We start from the raw sequence: 11,755 nt of genomic DNA, 5'->3' as shown, positions 1-11,755 counted from the left end.
CATCGCGGGCGAGTCCGAGGCAGTCGGACCGGGTTGACCGGTCATTGACCGGGTTGACCCGGTTCGGTCTATTAATAAAAATAAAAAAAATAAAAAGAAATTTCCAAAAATCCAAAAAAATTGTAAAAATACTTAGAAAATTCATAAAAATTGCCAAATTTTCATAAAAAATTTCTAAAAATTTCTAGATCGATTCGGAACTCATAAAGTCTGGATCAAAAATTTTGAGACTTCGAGGGTCGATCTATGTTGATCCGGAAAATTTCCAGTATTTTTGAAAAATAAATGAAAATTCAAAAAAAAATTAGAAAATTTAAAAAATTCAAGAAAATCACAAAAAACGAGAAATGACCACATTCAACTGGCCAAACCCCAATTTCGTGATTTTCGGGTCCCGAACCCCAAAAATGACCATTCTACCCTTACGGGCCTTACGCCCCAAATTTTCACCAAATTACCCCGACACCCAAATTTGATTTTTTGTGTGGGCTAATAGGGCCATTTTAGATATGTCAAACCTTAATTGATGGATTTGATTGCTTGTGATGATTTTGATTGCGTATTAAATTCTTTGATTGTGATTGATTAGGATAGAAAATCCCCATCTGCATGTACACCTAGAACTATTAGAACCTACCTCATCCGATATTGCATCCGCATGAATTCTTAGGTTAGAAAAACACTCGACATCGGTAACCGAAAGGGCGTCAATTTGAAATTTGGCGTAACCAAGTCCCCGGACCCAAAAATCTCTAGTTTTCGCGGAACCGAACGGTTTCTCCCGACCGTTCGGTAAGGTTTTCCAATCGTACCTTCCAATAAATCGATCGGTGGCGACTCCAACATTGCATGTACACTTCGCACATGCCACTCGACCATACAAGGTCAATTTCTATATTTGATAAATTCTACCCGACATCGCGATTCGAGTAATAGGTCTTGGGAGAGACCCGCGATCCCAAACATATAAAATATAAAAAGGGGGATCGGCTCGTTAACCCTATTCGTCCCGCTGGGATTTTAAAGGGACCCGACGGAGGGTCGCGACGAGGAGGACCTTTTAAGGACCATAAAGGGAAAGAGCGAGGCCGTTCGCGCCTACGCCCAAAGATGGAGAGCACCGGCTGTGCAGGTAACACTTTAACACTTTGACCGCCCTAACTAGGGAGGACCTTTTAAGGACCGTAAAGGGAAAGAGCGAGGCCATTCGCGCCTACGCCCAAAGATGGAGAGCACTAGCTGTGCGGGTAAAGCCGCCCGTCCCGGAGGAAGAACTAATAGACCTGTTTCTTAAGGCCCTTCCCTTTGAGTTTTTCGACAAGCTGAACACCTCCGGGTGTCGGACGTTTGCGCACCCGATAAAGGTGGCGTAACGCCATGAGTGGGCACTAAGGGAAAAGAAGATACCTAAAGCACCTTTCAAACGCCAATACCCTTTGAGAAGGGATATTAGAGAGCAAACCGGAGAAGTAGCCTTTGTCCCTAACCCGCCAAAGCCCAGAAATTTCTCGCCTTCAATCCCTACCCAAGGAACTTCCTCCTGGACCGTTTCCAAACCACCTAAATTCAGAAAAAAGAACCAAATTATTTTCACCCCACTACCCCGACCCTTATCCAAACTACTACCAATGCTCCTGGAGAACCGCTTAGTTGCAAAAGAGCCATCTAGAGCTCACCCGCCAAGATTTCCTGGGTATGATGAGGCCCAGACGTGCATATACCATATGGGAGAAAGGGGACATAACGTGGACAACTGTCTAGCTCTCAAGTTCAAGGTGCAAGCATTGATCGATGGAAAAGTTCTAGAGTTTGATAAGACCGAACCTAATGTGCAGCAGAACCCGTTACACGAGCATCGCGAGGTGAACGCGATTTTTGGAGGTGAAGAGGAAGAGGTTCGGGAGTTTATAGTAGATATGGGTAAAATGCGTGATGTCTTGACATTGGCCTCACAATACCCGGAAGGAGAAAATATTTCCCGGGAGCAAAAGGAAGCTTGCTTAGAAAAGTTGATCAATCTGGGCGTTATGGGAAGAATGGAAAACGTTGCCTTTAAAGGGACCTACGTGGCGGTGGACATGCTATCCGAGGAATTTGCGATGAAACCTACGAGGGGAGCTGTTTTGAAAATACCCTTATAATGTTTGATGAGCATTAAAGATGGCCAAGAAATCGAAGAGATAGATGAATATGAAGTCCGCCTGGATAAAGCACGCAGAGGTGATAGAAGATTCATGCAGAAAGCTTTTGAGAGAGGTGAAGTAGTGGATAATTTAGGAGAAGATAATGGTGGCTATAACTTTAAAGTGCTATACTCGGCACCCCCGAGTTTCTTTGTTGATTCTGGAGATATAGTCCCCGATGGGTGGGGTGGAATGGATGACCCCGAAAGTGAAGAATTTGTAGGAACGGTCGATGAAGTTAAAGACCAAGCGGTCCCTCGGGATGAACAGGAGAACCAAGAGGTCGATATGCGACTTTCTAATCTGGAGATGCATATACGTCATTTGACGACTATGGTAGCGGAATTATCGCAATTGATGGCCAAGAATGACGCCACAAGAATAGAAGAGAATATGCAGATTTTGGAGATACGGCGGGCTATAGACACACAAAATCGAAAGATCGCTCTACTGGAAGAGCAAGGAGACAATGTGTTGAGGAAAATGGATGAGTTGAAAGAGATGATTACGCCACTCACCTAAGCAAGAAATGTTCCGCCTCAAGGCGCGAACCCAAGAGTGGCTTTCCGCACGAAGTATAATGGCGCCGGGTGTCCTTTGGCGCATATCTCATATTACCTCCGCCAAATGGTTGGCCATCATGAGGATGATGAAACGCTGATCCGGAATTTCGGACGTAGTACGGCGGGCCTCGCGCTGGTGTGGTTCCAATCAATCGATTTGGACCGGGTCCCGAGCCGGGAAGATTTATCGGAGCACTTCATACGCCACTTTGAAGCTGGAATTAGGGGTTATTTCACTAAGGCCAATTTGTTGAATATCGGGAAAGGTGAAGACGAGAGTTTTGAACTCTTCGCCGGGAGGTGGAAGAAACACGTTGTGATGGTACAACCGCCGCCGTCGGAGAGAGAAATGTTGGAGTTCGTGCTGAAGACACTTCCGGCGGAATATTTTGACCGCATGTATGCATACACGTACTCGTCATTCCAACATCCGGTGGAGATTGGTATGAGAATTGAAGGAATTATCTTGAGAGTCAGAAGGGAAAGGCAAAGGGAACTGGATGAAGAAAATGCCACGCTGGTAAGGCCAAGTCCAGAACATAACCCCGATGATGTCCATGAAGATGAGATGATCGGAATGGTAGATACTCTGATTCGCTTCATTATTGATCCGAATAAGGTAGATAATTGGGAAGCATCCACTTCAGAAAAGCCGTCAACCTTTGAATCACCACCGAAAAAGATCATACCGGTGAAGATTAAGTTGCCGCCTGTGGAGGAGTATAATTCAAGGGCGGTTCACCGGCATTATGGAACGGGCGAGATTGACGCCATAATGAGATCCGAAAGGTGTTATCCACCAAGAGAGGCGGATTCTGAAAAGAGAGCCCCAACCGTGGAAGAGGTTGAGAAGTTGCAATCGGTAGTGAGGACCGGTGAATATGAGGTCGTTGATCAACTAAGGAAAATGCCGGCACAGATTTCCTTCTTGGATCTTTTCAAAAATTCTGAAAAACATAAGAATGCCCTCTTGAAAGTGCTGGATGAGGTGCATGTTCCGGAGACAATTAACGAAGTGCAACTGGAAGACTTTGTGGGTGTTATCCTTCTGAAGGACCGGATATCCTTCTCGGATGAAGACTTCCCGAAAGAAGGGAGAGTCCACAACAAAGCCCTCTACATCGCCGTGAGGTGCCATGGAAAGGAGGTTCCTCACGTCTTGATTGATAATGGTTCCGCTTTCAACCTATGTCCTCTGGGCACTTTGAGAAACTTGGGGATTAATGAAGATTTCGTGAAGACATCCAATGCCACTATCCGGTCGTTTGATGGAGTCTCTAAGAATGTGGTGGAGAGATCGAGCTGGACATTGTCATTGGACCGGTAACTTTCTCTATACCGTTCCAAGTCTTGGACATCCCAAGTGCTTTCACCTTGCTCCTGGGAAGACCATGGATCCATGTGTCCGGAGCGGTACCTTCCTCCCCGCATCAAAAGTTAAAATTTGTGGTTAAGGGTCAATTGATCACCGTCCATGGCAAGACTAGACATCGAGTCGCTTTAAAAGGGATGGTCCCATAAATTGAACCCTCAAAAGAGGAGGAGCTGAGTTATCACACCTTTGACATAGTATCCGTCATGCATGTATCACCGCATGCAAAAATAGTTGCACCGGAGTTTTCGAAACCCGCAACCATGGCGGGAAGAGTGCTACTCTCGAATGGATTTATTCCAGGTGCCGGATTAGGAAAGTATGGTCGGGGAATCCTTAACCCTCTAAATTTGAGCTCAAATGACCACAAGGTTGGTGCGGGTTACAATGGAATGGTCAAGGATAACACGGGTCGAGGTCGAGGTCGAAACAAATGTTATGGAGACCGTGGACGCCGTGGACACCAAAGTGGCCGTTTCATAGGCACCGATGCATGGAAAGCTAGGGGAAAAATGTTCCTAAACCCCTTATTCGAGGTATTCTCTAAAGGAGGCGAATGGCTGAAAGATGAGGACATCACCGAGGATGCAGAGCTGGACTTATTCAACCCGTTCCTGGATAATCGGGTGAACGTGATAATTGAGTGGCTGGAGGATGATTTCCCCACTCCGGAGTAAAAGGCTCTTTCTGAACTTTATCTTTTGATGCATTTTGATTGCTGCATTTGATTTTGAAGCTTTTTTGCTGTTTTAGTACCCTTTGGGTCACATGTTGTGATCCGAGAAGTGCGATATTGTATTACCCTTAGTTGCATCTATTAATGAAAATCATTTCAAATTTGATTACGGGCATATGGAGCAACGGATTGGTCCGATGATGACAATTGATTCTACCATGAAACTTGAGGCCCGATCCGCCATATGATCTTGGGTTTTAAATAACTTTTGAGAACCAAGATGTCCGAAAGATCGTGGACTAGTTCTCCTTTCTTTGTCTAAAGTTGGGATTCGAAAAATGTTTTCATGATAAAAAATGTTTTCATAATAAAAAAAAACATGCATTCTTTGATTTTATCATCTTTGAATACTAACCTTTCATGGTGCATTTCGGGCATGTCATCCCACCCATACATAACAGGTTAATATGTGACTTAGATCAGCTCGATGACTATGCATGCGAAGTTGATATAGACGAGGTTGATGTGAGCGATATCAAGAAAGAGTGGGATTGTTTTGAAGGATCCGAACCCCCTATCTCCGAAGAACCCATTACTATTAATTTGGGAGATTCTGATTGCGTCAAGGAAGTGAAGATAGGAGGACATTTGTCCGCAGATGATGTTTTAAGAATGACGGCATTACTCAAGGAATATCAAGATATTTTCGCCTGGTCATATGCTGATATGCCGGGTTTAGATCGCGAAATTGTGGAGCATGCTCTGCCCACAAATCCTTCTTGCACGCCAAGAAATCAATCACCCGGAAGAATGAATCCTGGACTAGCAGATAAGTTCAAGGAGGAAGTGATGAAGCTCCTTAAAGTTGGATTTATCGAGGCCGTCCCATATGCTGATTGGGTCGCCAACATCGTACCCGTTAAGAAGAAGGACGGGAGAATTAGAATATGTGTGGATTATCGGGACTTGAACAAAGCCGATCCGAAAGACGATTTTCCTCTACTTGCACATTGATGTACTCGTTGAGATGCATCGGGTTTTGAATTATTCTCCTTTATGGATGGATTCTCGGGATATAATCGGATCATGCTGAAGGAAGAAGATAAGATCAAGACCTCATTCACTACACAATGGGGAACTTTTTGTTATAAGGTAATGCCCTTTGGATTGAAAAATACAGGGGCAACTTATCAAAGGGCTATGGTGACCCTTTTTCATGACATGATACATAAGGAGATCGAGATCTATGTGGACGATATGATTGCCAAGTCCAGACACGGAGAAGACCATGTTAAAGTGCTAAAGAAGTTATTTGATCGATTGAGAAAGTATAAACTCAAGCTGAATCCTGCGAAATGCGTATTTGGCGCAAGATCCGGAAAGCGCAGATTGGGTGAGGTGGATTGAAATTGACCCTCCAAGATCAAAGCTATTGGGAAATAGGACTCCTTCCACTATTAAGGAAGTAAGGGCCTACTTGGAATGTTGAATTATATACCAGATCATATCTCAACCATCGAAACCAAAACCCTTCTTCGAGTTAAAGAAAGGCAAAGGTGAAATGGACGCAATGCCAACAAGTATTTGAGAAGATCAAGGAATATCTAGTACAACCTCCAGATGGTACCTCACACCCTAACGTCCTTTAACCTATACACGACAAGAGAATCCTGGGAGCTTTACTGCCCAAACTAACCCCAAGGATCGAAAGACGGCCATATATTATTTGAGTAAAAAGTTCACAACGCAGCCAAATACCCACTGAAAGGACTCGAGCACGGCCGCCTCCATAGATTGAGGCGATACGCGCATTATCATATAGAGCTGGTCATTGAAAAGACCCCATCAAATACCTTGGAGAAACCGACATTGTTGGGAAAGAGGCTAAATGGCAAACCTTCGAGTTTGATACAAAACCTCTCCCTAAAAGCCAAGGAAGAGCAATCACATGCTAGCCGAGAATCCTCCTAAGGACGTTTCAGCAAAACAAGGAGGTCAAATCGAACATACAAGACAAATACAATGTACTTGACCGCAAGCTCACGACGACAACGATATCCCCCAAGACAACATTATCCAGCCACCAAGTTGGTATTCCCCGCACTAACAACATTTCAATAGAAGCCCGATACTTGGGTTATAGTTGGCCATCATTAAAGGTGAAGAAGTCGATATGGAGATTCCATGTTGATTATCTACAAACCCAAGGGGTGGAAGACAAAGGATCCCAAGCTCATCCCCATCATAGGTACCTTGAGGAGCGGTCCAACATTTGAGGAGATCACTTGAGTATCTTCCAAGAACCCGAATCATTTGCGATGCTCGGCCACATTATCGCCATGTTACAAGCAAGATGGCCTTGAATAGAGCCAAAGGATACATCTGAGCAACCCAACCGCATGGCAAAAAGAACCCAGAAGAACCGGTACATGATATTAAGAATTACCTACAAGGGTGAATTCCCAAGACACCAACCAAAGAAAAAAAACATAAGCAAGATGGCATCTAAATTCTTCCTCGACAGATTTTAACAAGAGGTCTTTGATTCAATCCCGGCGAAACTCAAAGAAGCAAATCTCATTATGAAAGAGATTCAGAAGGAGAACGGACCGCATAGAATGGTCACCCCCACCAAGAAGATCATGAGACTGATATTATTGGATACTATCGAGATCAACCAACATGGAGATCCCATCAATGCAAGAACGCGATAGGATAAATGCGCCACCAACCGACACATCAAATATCGAACCATGGCCATTCGCATGGGGAATTGATATGATTGGCCCTATCAACCCAAAGGCCTCAAACGGATATCGTTTATTCCGTGGCTATCGACTACTTCACCAAGTGGATTAAGCTAGTCATATGCCAATGTCACGCAACAACGCTAAATCATCAAGCGAGATATCATCTCAAGATATGGAGTGCCGAGAGCCATCATTACGAATTGCCAAATTTGAACAACAAGGTAGTCGACACCTATTCGAACAATTTAAGGTACGACACCTAATTCTTCACCTACCGCCCACAAAGAATGGAGCACCAACAAGAACATCAAGAAGATATTAGCTAAAACCAAAATACGAGATGCAGAGAATGCCATATGCTCCATGGCCACCGAACTCGATCGTACTCAACCGGGCAACTCCCTACTCTTGGTATACAAGAAACAGCCTACCGAGAGGTGGAAATCCCCTCTTAAGGATTCGTCTCGGAGAGCTCACAAAGATGAGTGAGTCGACGAGACATGAACAATTGAATTGATTGATGAAAAACGATTAAGGGTTATCCGTCATGGCAAAGTTATCGAAAAAGGTGCGAGCTTTAACAAGAAGGTTAAACCTAGAAATTTGAGCGGATGCTAGTTGAAGAAAAGCCCCGAAGCTCAACATCCAGAGGCAAATTCAGCCAAATTATGAAGGCCCCTACGGATAAAGTCTTATCCGGGGAGCTCTTATACTTGTAAACATGGATGGAAAGAATGCAAGTCCAAAATTGGATGCCGGAAGAGATATTTCCTTGAAATAAATTGAGCCGAGCGATTGATGAGCGATCCGAGCACATAAAGATTTGCATTCGCAGACATTTGCATACATGCATTCGTATACGTTTGTATTTTGTAGGTGGACGGGAACCATGAAGAACCTAATAACCATCAAAACAGAAGTTATTTGTTATTTTGGACTACAAATTTTGAACATCTTTAAATTGTTTCCTTTTGTTTTACAGAAACAAGAATCGGCACCCAAAGGAGATGAGAAGAAAGTCACTTGGAATTTAAAATTTTGAACATCTTTAACGATTGTTTCCTTTTATTTTTATAGGAAATGGAGTCAACATCCGAAGGAACAAGAAGAAACACTGGATTTGAAATTTGAATATCTTCACTAATTGATTCCTTTGTTTTACGAAACGGAGTCAACATCCGAAGGAGACAAGAAAAACGCCGGATTTGAAATTTGAACATCATGAACCGATTGTTTCCTTTTGTTTTACAGGGACCGAAGTCAATATTTGAAGAGGACAGGTTTGAGGTTCTCCTCCTTCACAAAGTATTTCATACACCGCATGCTTAAAAGTGGAAAATTTGGTTTGCAAAGCAACAAGGTCTTTCAAAGGAACATTCATTACAAAGTTTAAACATCTTTGGATATATCTTTTGACGAAATTTTTTTAAAAAAAAAATTTTGAAAAAAAACCCCTGGCTTTCTATAAAGGGCATGTTTTGAAAGCTTTGAGAAATGATCCTTCGATGAAAAGAGGCAAACATTATCCTCAAACACGTCCCGATACACTGAGTGATGAGGAGAAGATGACAAAGAGCTTAATTTTGGACGATGGATCATTCGCGGTGATACATGGAAAATGATGAAAAGGCATTTCCATTTCAAAATTATTCATACACTTTATATCCATTAATAATCACTCGAGCCAAAAGGGAGAATTTTTATGAATATAACCTGCCAAGAACCACCCACACCGGGGCATCTTTGAGGTTCATTGATGATTCCTTGGAGAAAAGATCGAAGACTTTATGTGCTAACCCGCATTAATCTTTTGTGATAGCCGGTGATTTATGGCACAACACCTCAAGGTGAAGAAAAGCATTTCATTTCTATATTCCCAAACACTTACCCTTTGAAGAGCCAATTTGAGCCTTTGAATATTCATTTCTAAACCCTTGTGGGATCACCCTCCCCACACCAAAAAGAAAGGATAACCAGAATGAGTCAAAACATGATCGGAAGAATTTTGATACGGTCTCAAAAGAGCTAGCAATCAAAAAAAGAAGAAAGCTAAAAAGCAAAGGCCCGTAAAACAAGGCCAAACCCAGAAAAGAGCACCCAAAAGGGCAAATCAAAAAAACAGCAAGAGAAAAGAGGAAAATCCTCAAAGTCAATCAAGAAAGAATGATCATGAATCTATTGTAAAAGCAAATGAATCTGAAAAATATCAAGGTGATCACTTAGGTTCACCCTCTTTGAAAATATGGCCATTCTTAAAGAGCCCACCTTAGCCAGATACAACCCGCACCAAAACTTTCGATCTAAGAGGTGTTTTAGGTTGATCAAGAAATCATACAGAAGCTACCGCTAAAGAGTAAGTACAATCCTCGTCTATCGGTCTCGAGGTTCTTGACTGTAGACCCGAAGAAGCTATTTCGATCAAAATTCATTTCTAAACCTCAAAATGAATATCCTTTGATAAGCCTTTGAACCGGCCGAATTACGATCCTTTAAAATGCCTTCCGATTAGTCGATTGTATGCATCTCGAATGATCCCAAACCCCAAGGTTAGGTTTCATTTGAATTTCAGAAAAGCCTCCCCAAATGGTAGAAGCCCTTTGGATGAAGGAAAACTCTTTGAAAAATTTTTAAGACAACCTTTTGTAGAACACTCGATGTGCCATTCAAAATCCATCCCCAAAAAATTTGAACTTGTGATTGGACACATTTCCTTCGCAAATACACTTTGAAAATTTGTCTAAGAATTCTCAAGTTCCTCCCAAGAACTTAAAGTTGTCATACTAATGATGTTTGATTGAACTTTCGCGGGTTCCTTGGTGATCCCAAATCCTCGAAAAGTTACATTTTAAAGATTTGATTAACTTGGATTTTCTCGGGTCTCGCATCCCCGCATCCTCGATCCTCTCTTTGAAAATTTGAAATAGGGTTTGAGCTCAGAGGTACACTAGTTAACCCAGGTCCTCGATGGCACCCTCTCGACATGAGTAGCTGGATACGAAACCATCTGCTTATTTGAAAATTTGAAATAGGGTTTGAGCCCAGGTACACTAGTTAACCTAGGTCCTCGAATGGCACCCTCCCGGACGGGAGTAGAGACCATCCCTTATTTGAAAATTTGAAATAGGGTTTGAGCTTCCGTAGGTACACCAGTTAACCTAGGTCCTCGAATGGCACCCTCCCGGTGAGTAGCTGGATAGACAAAGCCGATCGCTTTTTAGAAAATTTGAAATAGGGTTTGAGCTCGTAGGTACACTAGTCAACTTAGGTCCTTAGATGGCACCCCCTCGAATAGACGAAATTTAAAAATAAATAGGGTTTGAGCTCCAGGTACACTAGTCAACCTAGGTCCTCGATCACCCTCTCGACGGTGAGTATGGATAAACAAAGCCGATCCCTTTTAGAAAATTTGAAATAGGGTTTGAGCTCTAGGTATACTAGTAACCTAGGTCCTCGAATGGCACCCTTCCACGGGAGTAGCTCATAACAAACCCGATCGCTTTTAGATGGTGAGTCCCCGCATGGAGGATAGCTAATCTCCTTTAAATAGGTGAAACCCCTTTGTTACAAGGGTGAACCTCCCTTCCCACGGTGAGTAGCCCTAAAAAACCGACCGCTTTTAGATGGTGAGTCCCCGCATGGAGGATACCAATCTCTTTTAAATAGGTGAAACCCTTTGTTACAAGGGTGAACCTTCCTCCCGATAGCTGCATAGACGAAAGCCGACGCTTTTAGATGGTGAGTCCCCGCATGGAGGATAGCCAACCTCTTTTAAATAGGGAAACCCCTTTGTTACAAGGTGAACCCCCCTCCCGATAGCTTCCAGATGAAAGCCGATGTGCCCCTTTTAAATGATGAATCCCCGGTGGATAGTCAAACCCATCTCATATAGGTGAAATCATTTTGTTACAAAGTGAACCTTTCCCCACAAATCCTCAAACCACCCCGACACCACGACGACCATTGCAAATCTCGCCACACCATTCATTCAAAGGTAATTCCATACACTTAATCTTTCAACCTCGATCGACAAACTCAAATCATAGACACTCTCTTCTTATCTCCTTTCGTATATAAAATGACATGAACTCAAATAATTCCCCACTAGAGCTTTAAAGTAAGGTAAGAGTCAAGACTATTTCCTTAGATTTTTCCCCAGTCGATTAAGGATCCAGGTGTCACCTTGTCTTTGAAAGCAACCTCTAACCGAGATT

This window comes from Rhodamnia argentea, chromosome 9, assembly GCF_020921035.1.
Source record: "Rhodamnia argentea isolate NSW1041297 chromosome 9, ASM2092103v1, whole genome shotgun sequence".
Lineage (NCBI taxonomy): Eukaryota > Viridiplantae > Streptophyta > Magnoliopsida > Myrtales > Myrtaceae > Rhodamnia > Rhodamnia argentea.
The sequence above is the reverse complement of the archived record's forward strand: the minus strand, read 5'-3'. Positions refer to the sequence as shown.